This window comes from Zonotrichia albicollis, chromosome 8 (assembly GCF_047830755.1).
Source record: "Zonotrichia albicollis isolate bZonAlb1 chromosome 8, bZonAlb1.hap1, whole genome shotgun sequence".
NCBI classification, from domain to species: domain Eukaryota; kingdom Metazoa; phylum Chordata; class Aves; order Passeriformes; family Passerellidae; genus Zonotrichia; species Zonotrichia albicollis.
The window spans coordinates 36,561,462-36,575,090 of record NC_133826.1 but is presented as its reverse complement, the minus strand read 5'-3'; positions in this window follow the sequence as shown (position 1 = coordinate 36,575,090).

Genomic DNA, 13,629 nt, shown 5'->3' with positions numbered 1-13,629 from the left:
TGGAGGGGGACACGGGAATAGCTGTGGCACTGCCTGCTGAAGTCTTCCCCAGGGATTTAGCAAGAGTTGCAGCTGTGGAAGTGAGAGCTCCCAGGGCCCTGGGTTGCTTCAGCCGCCCCACCATGGATGTTGCACAGGGCATGGGAAAGAGGGTGCAGAGTGACCACGAGCCTGCCCAGAGCTCCCCAGGCCCCTGTGCAGTTCGGCCTTGTCCATTCACACCTGGCTCCCATGGCCATACTCGACCCCCTTGCAGTGCCCAATGCTCAAAGCAGAAGGGGATCCCAGCGCACAAAGGAAATGGTTCAGGTCTTTGTTCCATTCTAGATTTGGATCACGCCTTGGAAGATTTGGAAGTCCAGGTGAATGACACTTTGAATGTCATGGCGAATGCCAGAGGCAAGTTCTGAATTTCCCTTTTTACTGGCAGAATAATCAGTGTCCATGTTGCAAGAGCTCACCCATCGGCCATGTTTGTTAACATTAAGTCAGGGCTGAAGAATTCTGTAAACCTTACCCCGCTTCTTTAGGGAGCACTGAGGGATCCCACAGGATGGCTGTCAGTGGGAGGAAGGAGCATTTAGCTGTCCATCCTCCTCCCGTGTGCAATGCCACTGTGTCCTTTTGTGTGCTCTGTGCAGTCCCAGAAAAGAGCAGAATGGGCAGGGGCCAGGCCCAGGGCTGTGCCCCAGCGCTGAGCCTTGCCTGCAGCCCGAGGATCTGCTATATTGCCATGGGTGATGTTCTGTACGGCCTTTCTTTGCAGCTGAACTTGTTGGTGAAGGTGATCTGGCTTCCAAAACCACATCCATGACTGAGCCTCTGGGAGATGGTGAGGGTAGGTCAAGACCTTTCCCCTGGGAGAGCTGCCAGCTCAGAGCCCAAAGCTCGGCCAGGGGGGCATTGCTGCAGGTGCCAGGACAGAGCCATGCACGTGTGTGCCCTCGCCCTGCGCCATCCCCTCACCGCTCCTGCGGCTCAGTGGTGCCCGTGCAGCTGAGCAGAGATGGCAGAAGCTTCTGTGGCTGATGTGTTACAGATGTGCCTGCAGGGAGGACTTTTCCTGTCCCTGTGATGATTCCTACCCAGAAGCCAGGCTCCCGTCGCAGGGGTGAGTAGTGTGTCCCTGCTGACCCCACAGGCTGAGCCCTGCGTTTGTGGCATCCATTCATAGGAAATGGAACCGTGTTGCTCTAAGGTCCTCCAAGGGGAAAGAACAAAGCTACAGAACAGAAGAAACCCCATGAGCCCTCTGAACAAATGAAGGAAATGCTGAAGGAAATGCAGCAGGCAGGACAAGGTGAGTGCATTCCCTCAGCCTTCACCTGGGGCTCAGCAGCCGAGGCTTTGGCTGCACATCTGGACACGCCGAGCCCGGCCCAGCAGGAAGGGATCCATGGCAGCCTCACTGCCCCGCTGCTGCTTCCACGCCCTGCAGGGCTTTTTCACAGCCTGGCCTGGCTGCAGCTTCTCCCAGCCTCTGCAGGAAGGCATTGGGCATCAGCTGACAGGCAGCCCAAACCGCACCACAGGCATGAGATGCCCTGCAATTTCCCATCTCCAGGCAGATGAGAAGGGGCACCTATATGGAGAAGGGAGAGCCCTGCCCTACCCAAAAAGTTGAAAGGGATTTCTTGAATCTTAACCATGTCTTTGAGAGGCATTGCCTCCTGAAGTTGCCACGTCTCCAATGGGGAACAGTCCAATCTGATCCAGCTCTCTCTTTTCTCCAGAAGCAGATGGAGAGGCTATGCAGAAGGAAGCATTTCCTGGAGGAAGCGGTGGCCCATTGACAGCCGCTTCTGCAGGAAGGGAGGCGATGCCAGGCACGGCCACAGGAGGTAATTGCTGCGCCTCTGGGCCTGAGCCCAGCTGAGGCTTGAGCTGCCCTCTCTGCTGCTTGGCACTGTGGGCACAGCCCAGACAAGACGGGCACAGCTCAGAGGAATTGTCCCGAGCAGGCTCAGGGCACTCGCGTACTGAGCTGTCCTGCTGGGCTCCCTCCATGGGAGACAAGTCCCGAAACCTGGGAGCGGCTGCACAGGGTGCCCATGGTGGGGAAAGGGCAGAGGGGGAGAGCAAGGCTCCAGTGGGTCCTGAGAGGGCCTGGCTATGTGCCAGTGTGCTGGGGGATTTGTCCCAGGGGAAAGATGGTTGGAGAGATAGAAGTAGGTAGAAAGGGAGGGAGAAGGGGCAGGAGGGATGGAGGGGGACAGGGGGATAGCTGTGGCACTGCCTGCTGCAGTTTTCCCCAGGGATTTAGCAAGAGTTGCAGCTGTGGAAGTGAGAGCTCCCAGGGCCCTGGGTTGCTTCAGCCGCCCCACCATGGATGTTGCACAGGGCATGGAAAGAGGGTGCAGAGTGACCAGGAGCCTGCCCAGAGCTCTTGAGGCCCCTGTGGAGTGTGACCTTGCCCATTCACACCTGGCTCCCACGGCCGTACCCGACCCCCTTGCAGTGCCCAATTCCCAAAGGCAAAAGGGGATCCCAACACACCCTGAAAAATGTTCTCATCTGTGCTCCGTTCTAGATGAGGTTGCTCAAAAGGCATCCCCATTAGATTGGTTGAGAAAAGTGTTGAAGCCTTTGGAGCCTCCTTCAGGTATGTTCTCACTGTCCTACACAGTAATAATTGTTGACAACTTCACAGCAACCAGGTTATACAAGCTACTGTGGCTGTTGTGTTACAGATGTGTCTGCAGGAAGGACTTTTCCTGCCCCTTTGCTGATTCCTACAGAGAGCCCTGGCTCTAATTGCTGGGGTGAGTAGTGTTGTCCCTGCTGACCCCACAGGCTGAGCCCTGCTTCTGTGGCATGCATTCCTAGGAAATGGAACTACTTTCTGTTAAGGTCCTCTGAGAGGGAAGAACAAAGCCCCAGGACACAAGAAACCCCACGAGCCAAGCAACATCTTGAAACGAATAGTGACGGAACTACTCAAAGGGAATGGTGAGAGCATTTCCCTCAGCCTTGTCCTGGGGCTCAGCAGCCGAGGGCTCTGGCTGCACATCTGGACACGCCATTATCAGAACAGTGGGAAGGGATCCATGGCAGCCTCGATGCCCCGCTGCTGCTTCCATGCCCTGCAGGGCTGTTTCCCAGCCTGGCCTGGCATCCGCTGCCACACAGCCCAAACTCACCAGGGATCCCCTGCATTTTCCCAGTCCCCAGTAGGATCCTGAGTGTGGCTGCTTACAGGAGGCAGGGCTATAGCTAGCCCCAAAGGCCTGGGGAATCAGGATTTTCCTGATCCTTATCCATGTTTTGGAGAAGTATTGCCTCCTGAAGAGGCGACCTCCTGGATATGCAATGATTCCATCTGATCCAGCTGTGCCTCTTCCTTTCTCAAGGAATGGACAGAGAGGCTCTATGGAAGGTGGCATTTCCTGCAGGAAGGGAGGCGATGCCAGGCACAGTCACAGGAGGTAATTGCTGTGCCTCTGGGCCTGAGCCCTGCTGAGGCTTGAGCTGCCCTCTCTGCTGCTTGGCACTGCAGGCACAGCCTGGACAAGATGGGCACAGCCCAGAGGAATTATCCCAAGCAGGCTCAGGGCATTCGGGTAGTGAGCTGTCCTGCTGGGCTCCCTCCGTGGGAGACACGTCCTGAAACCTGGGAGCGGCTGCACGGGGTGCCCATGGTGGGGAAAGGGCAGAGGGGGAGAGCAAGGCTCCAGTGGGTCCTTAGAGGGCCTGGCCATGTGCCCCTTGGGCTGTGGGAGCTGTTCCATGGGCAGGTGGGCAAGCAGGAGGGAGGGACGGAGGTTGGGAGCAACAGCTGTGACACTGCAGATTTCCCCAAGCATTTAGTGAGGCTTTCCTGTGTGGGAAGGAGGGAGAGAGCCCCAGGGCCCCGGGCTGCTGCAGCTGCCCCTCCAGGCATGTTGCACAGGACCTGCAAAGAGCATGGAGAGTGACCAGGAGGCACAGGCTCCCACAGCCTTACCCCACCCCCTTGCAGTGCCCAATTCCCCAAGGGAGAAGGGGATCCCAGCACACCATGGAAATGGTTCTGTAGGATCTGTGCTCCCTTCTCGACTGGCATGTGACTTGGATTAGTTGGAAATGCTGGTAAATGGTGCTTTGAAGACCTTGCCAGATGTTGGAGGCAAGTTCTCAATGTACCTTTCCTGGCAGAAATATCCATGGCAGTGTGGCAAGGGCTTACTCATGAGCCAGTTCCCTTAAATTTCACTGAAGATTGATCAGTTCTGGAAACCTTGCCCTGCTCCCTTCTGGAGTCCTGAGGGATCCCACAGGATCGCTGTCAGTGGGAGGAAGGATCATTTATTTGTCCATCCTCTTCCCGAGTGCAATGCCACAGTGTCCTTCTGTGTGCTCTGTGCAGCCACAGAGAAGAGCAGAGAGGGAAGGGGCTGGGCCCAGGGCTGTGCCCCAGGGCTGAGCCTTTCTCAGCTCCTTTGCTGCCCCCAGGAAGCCTTACCTGCTCCTGCTGCCACTGCCAATGCCTGGCCCTGCCTGGGGCTGGGTTTGGAGCTGCTGGCAGCTCCAGAGAGTCCTTTCTGTCCCAACTACCCCGCATGGGGCTCCTTCCATCCCAGTGTGGGGCCACTGCAGGCACGAGGTCCCCCTGGCCCTGCTCCTAGGTGGAAGGCAGAGCCAAGGAAGTGCCTTGGAGGGCACCAACCACCCATGTGCCCTCACTGCCACTCAGGCCTGAAGGAGAATGTTCAGCAGTGCCATTGGAGCTGTTCTGTCCTGCCTTTCGTTTCAGCTGAGCCTGTTGGTAAAGGTGATCTGGCTTCCCAGCCCACGTTCAGGATTGAGCCTCTGGGAGATGGTGAGGGTAGGTCAAGGCCTTTCCCCTTAGAGAGCTGCCAGCTCAGAGCCCAAAGCTCGGCCAGGGGGGCATCACGGCAGGGGCCAGAACAGAGCCATGTACGTGTGTGGCCTCGCCCTGCACAATCCACTCACAACTTCTGCTCAGCACTGGCAGCTGTTTGGAGGAGGGTGGGCCCTGGCCCAGCTGAAAAAGACCAGATGATTTGTTGAGTTTACCCGATTTTGCATAAGCATGATGTCCTGAAGATGCCATCAAAGTAAATGGAGAATCGTTCCATCTGTTAAGGTGTAGTTTTTGTTTCTCCAGTGATGGGCCAAAAGGCAGGACAGAAGGAGGTGTTTCCGCAAGGAAGCAGAGGCCGATTGGCAGCCCCTGCTGCAGGAAGGAAGGCCAAGCCAAACACAGGCATGGGCATGGGCACAGGCTCAGAAGGTAATTGCTGTGCTGGGCTCAGCAGGGCTGGGTGGCTGCAGCTCTTCCACAGGGGCCTGCCCTTGCACGGCCTAACCACAGCCAAAGCTGGAGGTGCCTCTTGAGGCCTTGAGGCCTCTGGAGCTCATTCAGAGCCCCAGGGAAAAGGGGACTCGTGCACCAACGTCCCTCCCGCTGCAGCTGCTCTGGAGCTGGCCCTGAGTGCCCAGAGGCCCAAGGCACAGGAGCAGCCCCGAGCGGGAGCCCTGCCGTGAGCCCAGGGCCAGAGCCGGACTTGGCTCCCAACTGGGCAGGGGCTGCACTGGGTCCTGCCAGGGCCTGACTCTGTGCCCTGGGGCTGGGGGAGCTGTCAAGGGGCAGGGAGGGCCAGGGCTGGCAGTGGCTGCTCAGGGATGGGTTTGGCCCCTGTCCCTCCAAGCAGTGACTGCCCAAGCAGCTGCACTGCCCCCGGGCTCTCCTCCCGGCCTGCTGGGCTTTGTTGGGTGTCACAGCCTGTGCCAAGGGGCGGCAAGTTGCCTGCAGACCCCAGCTCTGGGGGAAACGGAGAACATCCTGCCTGCATCCACCGTGCTGGCAGCTCAGCAGTGCAGCACAGCACGGGCTGACGCTCCCCATTGCTCCCACAGGTGCAGCTGGAACCACAGCACGTGTTCCTGATTCCCAGAAGGGCCTTGGAAGGGGTTTCTGTCAGGGAACAGGCTTCTGGCTAGGGTTACTGGCAGGCCTGCTTGTCTTGGAGCTGATCTTAATCTTATGCTGTGTCCGAATTTGGACTTGCTGGAAAAGGGTAAATGTTTAGTTCACCTTTCTCTCAAACAACTTCTTTTGAAATTGTACTTCAGACAGAAAACATTCCCAGTGAGGCTGCACTGTAGGTGTGGCCAGTCCATGATTGTCCAAAGAACTCTGCTGAGGGTTCTGCTGCTGCCCAGAGCTTTCATTGGCCTCCTCATTGCTGGGCCTTGTCCTGGGGGGCCCGCTGGGGCTGCAGCCAGTGCTGGCTCCCACTGAGGCTGCCTGGCCAAGAGCAGCCCCAGGGGCACAGGGCAGAGGCAAAGCACGGTGGGGAGGAGAAAGAGCAGGGACGAGATTGCCCTTGAAAGGCAGAGGCACTCTGGGGCCCGCTCCTGGCCAGGGAGCCTGCCCAGAGCCGTGTCCTGCTGGCCGGGGCCTTGAGGGGCAGCTGTGCAGCTGGGCCAAGCTGTGCCAGCAGCTCCAGCCGTGCTGGGGAGCCTTGCCAGCTCTGGGCCCGGCTGTGCAGGAGGGTCCCTGTGTGCCACTGGCACCTGGGGCCTCAGCCACCTCTTCTTTCCACAGTTCCACCTCTGGAGAGGAGTTGTAAGATGGCGGCTGCACCTCACACCTAAACAGCGGGAGCAGCTCCTCCAGCAGTAAGAAGAGCCTGGGCAGCCCTGTCCAGAGTTCTGAGGAGAAGACTCCAGAACAGCCATCAACAAGGAAATCTCCTATTCTCCTGGAGATCCCACTGACACCTCCTCTCTCCATGTATATCCCCAAGCTACTTCCATCTCCTTTTTGATCATCTTCTGTCCTGTCCCGACTTCTTCTATAGACCCCAGCAGCAGCCCAGCACCCTCCAGCCCCTCCTGAGACCAACATGTCCCTTCCTCTGCCCCTGAGCCCCCTGGTCCCGCCCTCTAAAAAACACTGAAGTTATCCCCGCTCTCTGCCAGGCTAGGTGACGGCCCTTTCTTTTGTTGCACTAAAGGGAAGGTGCCGTCACCCCAGTGTTTGGGTGGCAGCAGCAGCAAAGCCCAGCCGGCAGCTTCACTGGCTGAGCTCCATGGCCAGGAGCAGCTGTGGATGCCCACGGTGTGGGCAGGCAGGAGCCAGGCAGGGGCTGCTGTGACCAGTGGCGGGGTCCCGAGGGCTGGGGGAGCCCAGGGGGCAGGCAGCAGCATGGGGCTCCTGAGAAAAAGCAACTCCATTTGCTTAGGTTTTCTGTTTTAGAAATTAGCAATTTGTAGAAATATTTCAAAATATATTTTCTGTAGAGAGACACCCCCAAATATATCTTCCCAATTACTATAGTGTTTAAAGATCTTTGTAAGCAGTTTTAGAATCTAGAGAACAAGTGACCTTATTTTGTCTTCACTTTTCATTCTTAGAAATATTTAGAAATATCTTTTGTAGAGAGACATCCCCAAATGTTTCGTTTATGTTTCCACAACACATCTGTATTTTTGAAACTGGTTTTAGAGTTCCGGAAAATATTTCCCCCTTTTACAATAAAAAATAAAATTGCATTTCAGTGGTAATCTTTATTCTAGGAAGAAGTAATACCCCTTCAGCCAGCCAGCCTGCTGCAGAGAGACTTTTCCCGCAGGAGCCTTGTACCTAGTCACAACCAACATACATAAAACCTTTTCCCTGATATTTCCTGGGATTTTTGACAAGCTCCCGTCTTAGTCTTCTCAGAAAAACTTTGAGCACAGTGGGCATCTCTTCAAGTTGCCATCTTTGCTTCTGGTGGAACTTCCTCAGTTCTAGAGCAGGGCCTTCTCTCAGCTTCCTGCTGGCCCCGGGCTCTCCGCCCAGCTTGCTGGGCTTTGTTGGGTGCCACAGCCTGTGACGTTGCTCCCACGTGTGACTGAGGGCACAGCTTAAGCAGAACCTATCCATCTTGTCTACAAAAACATTTATCACTGAAAGACACCAGGTTTCTGAAATAATTTGGGGAAAATCTTGGTCATGCAGATTCTCCAACAAAGGTGGGTTTTTCCATGTGATATCAGCACATCTTTCAGGGTGGGCAGGTGCCTTACTGTTCAGAGAACTGTCTCCCAACCCACTGGGCCTGAGGGGCATTTACTCTACCACAATGCCAAGGTTTCGGCTGCAGCAGGAAGAGGTGCTGTGCTGAGTGAGAAGCTGAATCAGAAGCTTCAGAGTGCTCAGAAAGTCCTCACAAATAAGTCCCTGTCAGTGGGGATGTGGATCATTCCTCTTGGGTTCAGGTGCAAACCGGGCATTTTGAGTAACATTTGCAGCCTGTACTGGCTCCCTCAGGCCTTACACAGCCCAGGGCAGCAAAGGAAACTTGGAAAAAAGCATTAATTCCATAAAAGTGGTGTTGGGAAAGCAGGAGATAGCAAAGCACTGCTGAAAGCACACAGTGTATATGATGTAAATTATTCTTCGTTGATATACTGCAAAATATTGTTCTAATGGTGGGAGGAAAAAGAAATAATGATCAGTTATCTCATTAATAATGTTCATTTTCTCTTCCAGTATTGCCAGCAGGCTGAGTTAATTTTTAAGCATGACAGTTGGGCTTTAATATCTCAGCTGTAGATTTCAGTCACAGCAGTCTAGTTTAATAATTGGGTTTCTTTCTCCCTCATTTTGACTATAGCATACTTATAGCAAATATTAAAATTCATCATAGCACAAAAAAAATCCATTTGAAACCTCACCAAAAATGGCAGCACAACAGAGCTCTGCTTAGCATTTAGTGGAGAATTCAGAACAGTTTCTTGGAAAACCAGGAACAGCTTCTCTGATAATTCAACAGCCACCATGTGAACATAGACACTCAGTCAGTGAAAGCCAAGAGGGCTTCAGGTGAGCCAAGGCAGTGTTGAATAGGCTGCTGTCACTAAAAAAGTGCATTCAAACTTCACCGGAAATTCCCTCTGAAAATGCAAATTCATATGTGGTTCTTTAGCTATAGGTAGTTCAGCCAAGCCATGGCAGTTTACCAGCACTGGCAGAAAGTTGTTTTAACACTGCAACATCAAACTGTTCTGGAGACTTCACAGTCTGCCTTGGAATGGCTGTAGGTGCCAAGTGGACACAGCTTCTGCTGTGAGGAACTTAAAATCCTCCTTACTGCTCTTCCAGACTCTTTAAAGACAAGGTATAACTTCCAGCATGAGCACAGCTCTGCATAAGCTCATTGACCCCAAAACCTATAGGCATCAAGGCACCCAGCAGAAATCCTGCACATTCCCACCATGCCAGAGAGAACTGGGGCTTATTCAAGGACTGACAAATAGGCAAAATTTTGAGGGGTGAGAGTGGAATGAAAGTAGAAAACTTGAGAAAAGCCTGGTGTTTATAGTTTTGGGAGAAAGGGCAGCAGGGTTGTAAGCTGCGTGCTCACCATCTCCTCCTCCAGGTGCACACAGGGACGGAGCAGCCCCAGTGAGTGGTTTCAGGCATTGAAACCACTGCAGACTTGGAATCAATTCACAAGTGAAAATAAAGACAGAAGAATCACAGAATCCCAGACTGGTTTGGGCTGGAGGGACCTCAAAGCCCACCCAGTGCCACCCCTGCCATGGCAGGGACATCTCACACTGTCCCAGGCTGCTCCAAGCCCCAGTGTCCAGCCTGGCCTTGGGCACTGCCAGGGATCCAGGGGCAGCCACAGATGCCCTGGGCACCCTGTGCCACGGCCTGCCCACCCTCACAGGGAGGAATTTCTTCTTAACATCCGACCAAGTACCTGGTTACACAGACACCAGCAACTGTCTCACTCTGCAGCAGGCTGCAGTCAATGTCTGCTGAAATATGACACACAGAATCCATCACAGGTTCCTCCTGCACGCATTGCCCGCACTCCTCTCAGGACACAGCTCTCACAACCAGTCCCAGAGTGCTCCTGCTGCCCAGGAGGAGATGGGAAAGGGCTGAGCCCTGGCTGCAGCCTTGGCAAGAGCTCAGCAAGAGCCATCGGTGTCACCGCAGCCCGAGACACAGAACAGGGAGAGAATTTCTATTTGCCCTTTGAAGCTGAGAAGGGACCAGTTTGTGTCTGAACAGCATTCCTTCATGCCTCCCCATATTATCTAAAAGTAGGAGACTTAGCAATTAAGCAACCCTCAGATGAATAATTGAGGAAAGGTAAAGACTGGAAAGATACCAAAGGCTTCCCTCACAGGACTGCAGAGTGATGCATTGCTTTGCAACTGCAGATGAACCAGGCCACAACCAACCTCATCCTCTGGCCACTATCTAAGAGCCAGGAGGAAAAGACTGGAAGCAAGAAAACACCAGCTTACTACAAGTTTTGCCCTGAAACTCCATTGGCACAGGAGCCCCAGGATTTCCTGCATGATGCTTCGTGATTCCCCGATGCTGTTACAGCCACGCTTAGCTGCTGCACAGCCCATGCATCATTCACTTGAGCAGCCTGAGCTTGGGAACACCAGAGAGTATTCTCAAGGCACAGGGAATGCTGCTCTAATTGTTGGTTTGCAATGACATGTGGATAAATGATCATCTGGGGAAAGAAACATGGTGTATGTATAGCTAATCTACTTAGAATTTGTTGTAAATAAATCATATTGAATATTAAAACTATTCCCTATTCTCATGTTAAAATAACTCCTCAGTATTTTCATCTGATCTTACCAGAAATGATGAAGCTGGACTTTGCTGTCCACCTCTCCCATTCTTACCTCTTGCACTGCCAGGAAAGTGCTAAATAGATGGATTGCCAGCTCCCTGCAGCAGAGAGCTGATCTTCTGGGCCCTGTGACACACAGATGAGGGAGTCAAACCACAGAGGTCTTTGGAGGCTAAAATCCTGTGTCTCTCTGGTGCTCGCAGCAGCTGGTGCCAGGCAAGAGGTGAGCAGCTGCACAGGTGACCCGAGGGCTGTGGGGAGTTGGAAATCCCACATATTTTGTTCATGTGTCAAATCTGGGCTCTGTTTCCTGTGCTCACCCTATAAACTCCATAGGTGAACTCACTAAAAATGGCATCACAGAGATCCCTGCAGACCAGCTAAGTGCAGATACCAGGTCAAAGACTGGACTCACTCACCTTGGAGATCTTTTCCAGCTTTTGTGATGCCTGACTCTATAAACTGAAGCTGGTCTTTTGATCATACTGCATTTTTGTCACAGCTTCTGAATCAATCCCTTCAGAACATCAGCTGAACAAGTATTGCTCTCCAGGCAGCTTCTCACACAGTAGAGGGATGGGCAATAGAAACCACACAATGTTTTTTACAAAGGTGTCTTTGTTCTTTTCTAGGACAATTTTGGAATCAAGTGCTGTAGCACAAAAATGTTTTTTCAGGTTTACAATAGCCTTTCACTTTTACTGGTTCTGCAAAGCAAATTGGGTGCCACTCACACATGAATTAGTGGCCAGTTGGCCAAAACTTCTCTTTCTTGTCTCCAGCCCAGCTTTAGCCATGACTCTGCACACTCAGAAATCACAGGGCAATGGAAGACTTGTCCTCTTAACAGCAGTAATGCAAGATGACTGCAGATGAAATTTTACATTCTAATTAATACTTGGTCCCCAGTGATGCTCCTGAGTGTCCTGGCTGTTCAGAGGTGTCCCAGCTCCCTCAAACACAACTGCACCATCCAGGACATCTCATTTCATGGCCCATGGCAGCAGAAACGCACTGCTACAAGGCTCTGAGGCCAGTGGGCTGCACTTCAGAGCAGATAATCTCCAGCAGGGGTTGGAGGAAAAGTTCTGCTTTGAGCTCACCTGAAGATGATCAATAGCTGCACCCACCAAGTTTGTTTTGTTGTTGCCCATCAGAACTAAGGAGAAGAATTTCTCAGGAGCTCCTGCCAACCATTGCCGTGAGCTATTTAACTCATGTCCTTGTCCCTTTCCCAGGTCTGCTGTGTGAGGAGCCACCTCCACAGTGCTGTCAGACACCCTGGGGCCACCAGCCCCTCGCTGGAAGGGTTCCAGCCAGGTACTGCCAGCTCTGCTTGTGCTGGGGATGTCACCTCCTGCACACACACCTCGTAAATGCCCTATAAACCCCCGGCACTGGAGTGGTGCGGGTGCATTACTATCAAGTTATGTCACTGCTTCCATAATGAAATTATTTCAGTGGGTTGTAAGTCAGCTATAAAACTCTCTTTGGGCTAAAAACTTGGCATGTCCACATATGCAAACACACTCACACAGCCTGATTTCTGGGAAGGGGTGAGACTGTGCATTACTCCTGAATTCTGCACAGGGGCAGAGGGTATTCTCACGGGGAGAAGCTGCAGAGCACCCGCGAGGCCAGTGGGGGAAGGCAGAGACTGCTGGAAATGGGACGGCCACAAACCCACCCATCACTGCCATTGCAGCCTCCTTTCCATCCCCCAGCTCCGGGAAAGGGGGACGGCATCTTGTCTGCTCTTGGGGACGGTGAGCAGAGGGTTATATGTTTTCCCAGCTCTGTCTGAAACTCGGAGGGTACAGGGACACTTCAGAGTCCCCCTGCATAGGCTGCTTCAAAGGAAGAGTCCTTGGAAGCTCACTGGCACTAAACCCATCCTTTAAACAAGCTTTGCTTTGCAAGAGTTTGGACGCTCCTTGACTGTTACTGCAAACTGCAGAGGGAAAACATGTTTTCTAGCCTGGGATGTTGTGTTGTTTCTGTAGAAGTTGGACTTTTCTGTTCCCCCTATCATGTAAGGGTTCTCCGCTGGTTATCTTCTCCTTCCCTGGTGCTGCCAGTTATCCCAACTCCTTCCCAGTTGCCTTGGAGACTAATGTATCCTTTCTCAAATCCCTCGCCGGTGCCCTGTCCGTCACTCGGCGCTGGCACCTTTCTCTCTAGAAACTTCCAGCTAGAGCGTTGAGAGATGGGTTCAGGGACCAGGGCCCCACCCTCAAGTTATCCCCATTGGGGTTCTCCCTTAGTCAATCTTTTGTATCCCGCTCCCCTCTAAAACTCTATTCGCCAGAGGGTCGACTCCTCCCCTGTCTCCCTCCCTCCTTAGAAGCTGTTGCAAGCATCTCCCCCCTTCCCTGTCCGACTGTCGGTGCCCCTGGGACCCAGTGAACCTGGATTCCCCACAGCTGGAGAGCGCTCTCTTTTTTCTGCTGGCTGCAGCCATAAGCCGTGCCACGTCCCACCGCAAGGTGTGGCTGCTGTCACAGCACAGGGCGTTTGCCTCAGGCGCTGTCCGGAGCCACGAGATCGGGACAGTGCTGCCCTGCTGCTAGCGGTGCTGGATAGCTGGCTGGGCCGTCCGAGAAGGACAATCCTTGCCCAGCCTGACCGCTTCACTGGGACATGGCTGCTGTTAAAGAGTGTAAATCCCACTGCTCACAGAGGTCCCTCCTGCAGGGCCCTGCGAGCTTGGCACTGTCACAGGAAGAAGAAATCTGCCCCTGGAAGCTGCATCCAACAGTGCCTGCACAGTTAGTGGGAAGAGGAGAGGGATTTTTAAGAAGCATAAAGTAAAGGGGAGCATAGAGAAAAAGGGAGCCTCCTGCTGTCTCTTGAAATCTCCCCCAGCCTGAACAAGCTCTCTTTGGGGCAAGAGACTCCCAGAAGCAGAATGGGGCAGCGCCTGCTGTAAACACAGCATCCTTGTGATGTCTGCAGCTGCAGCTGTTTGTACACTTGACCTTTTGTGATAAACAGTAAGGACTTCATACTTACTTTCCTTCAA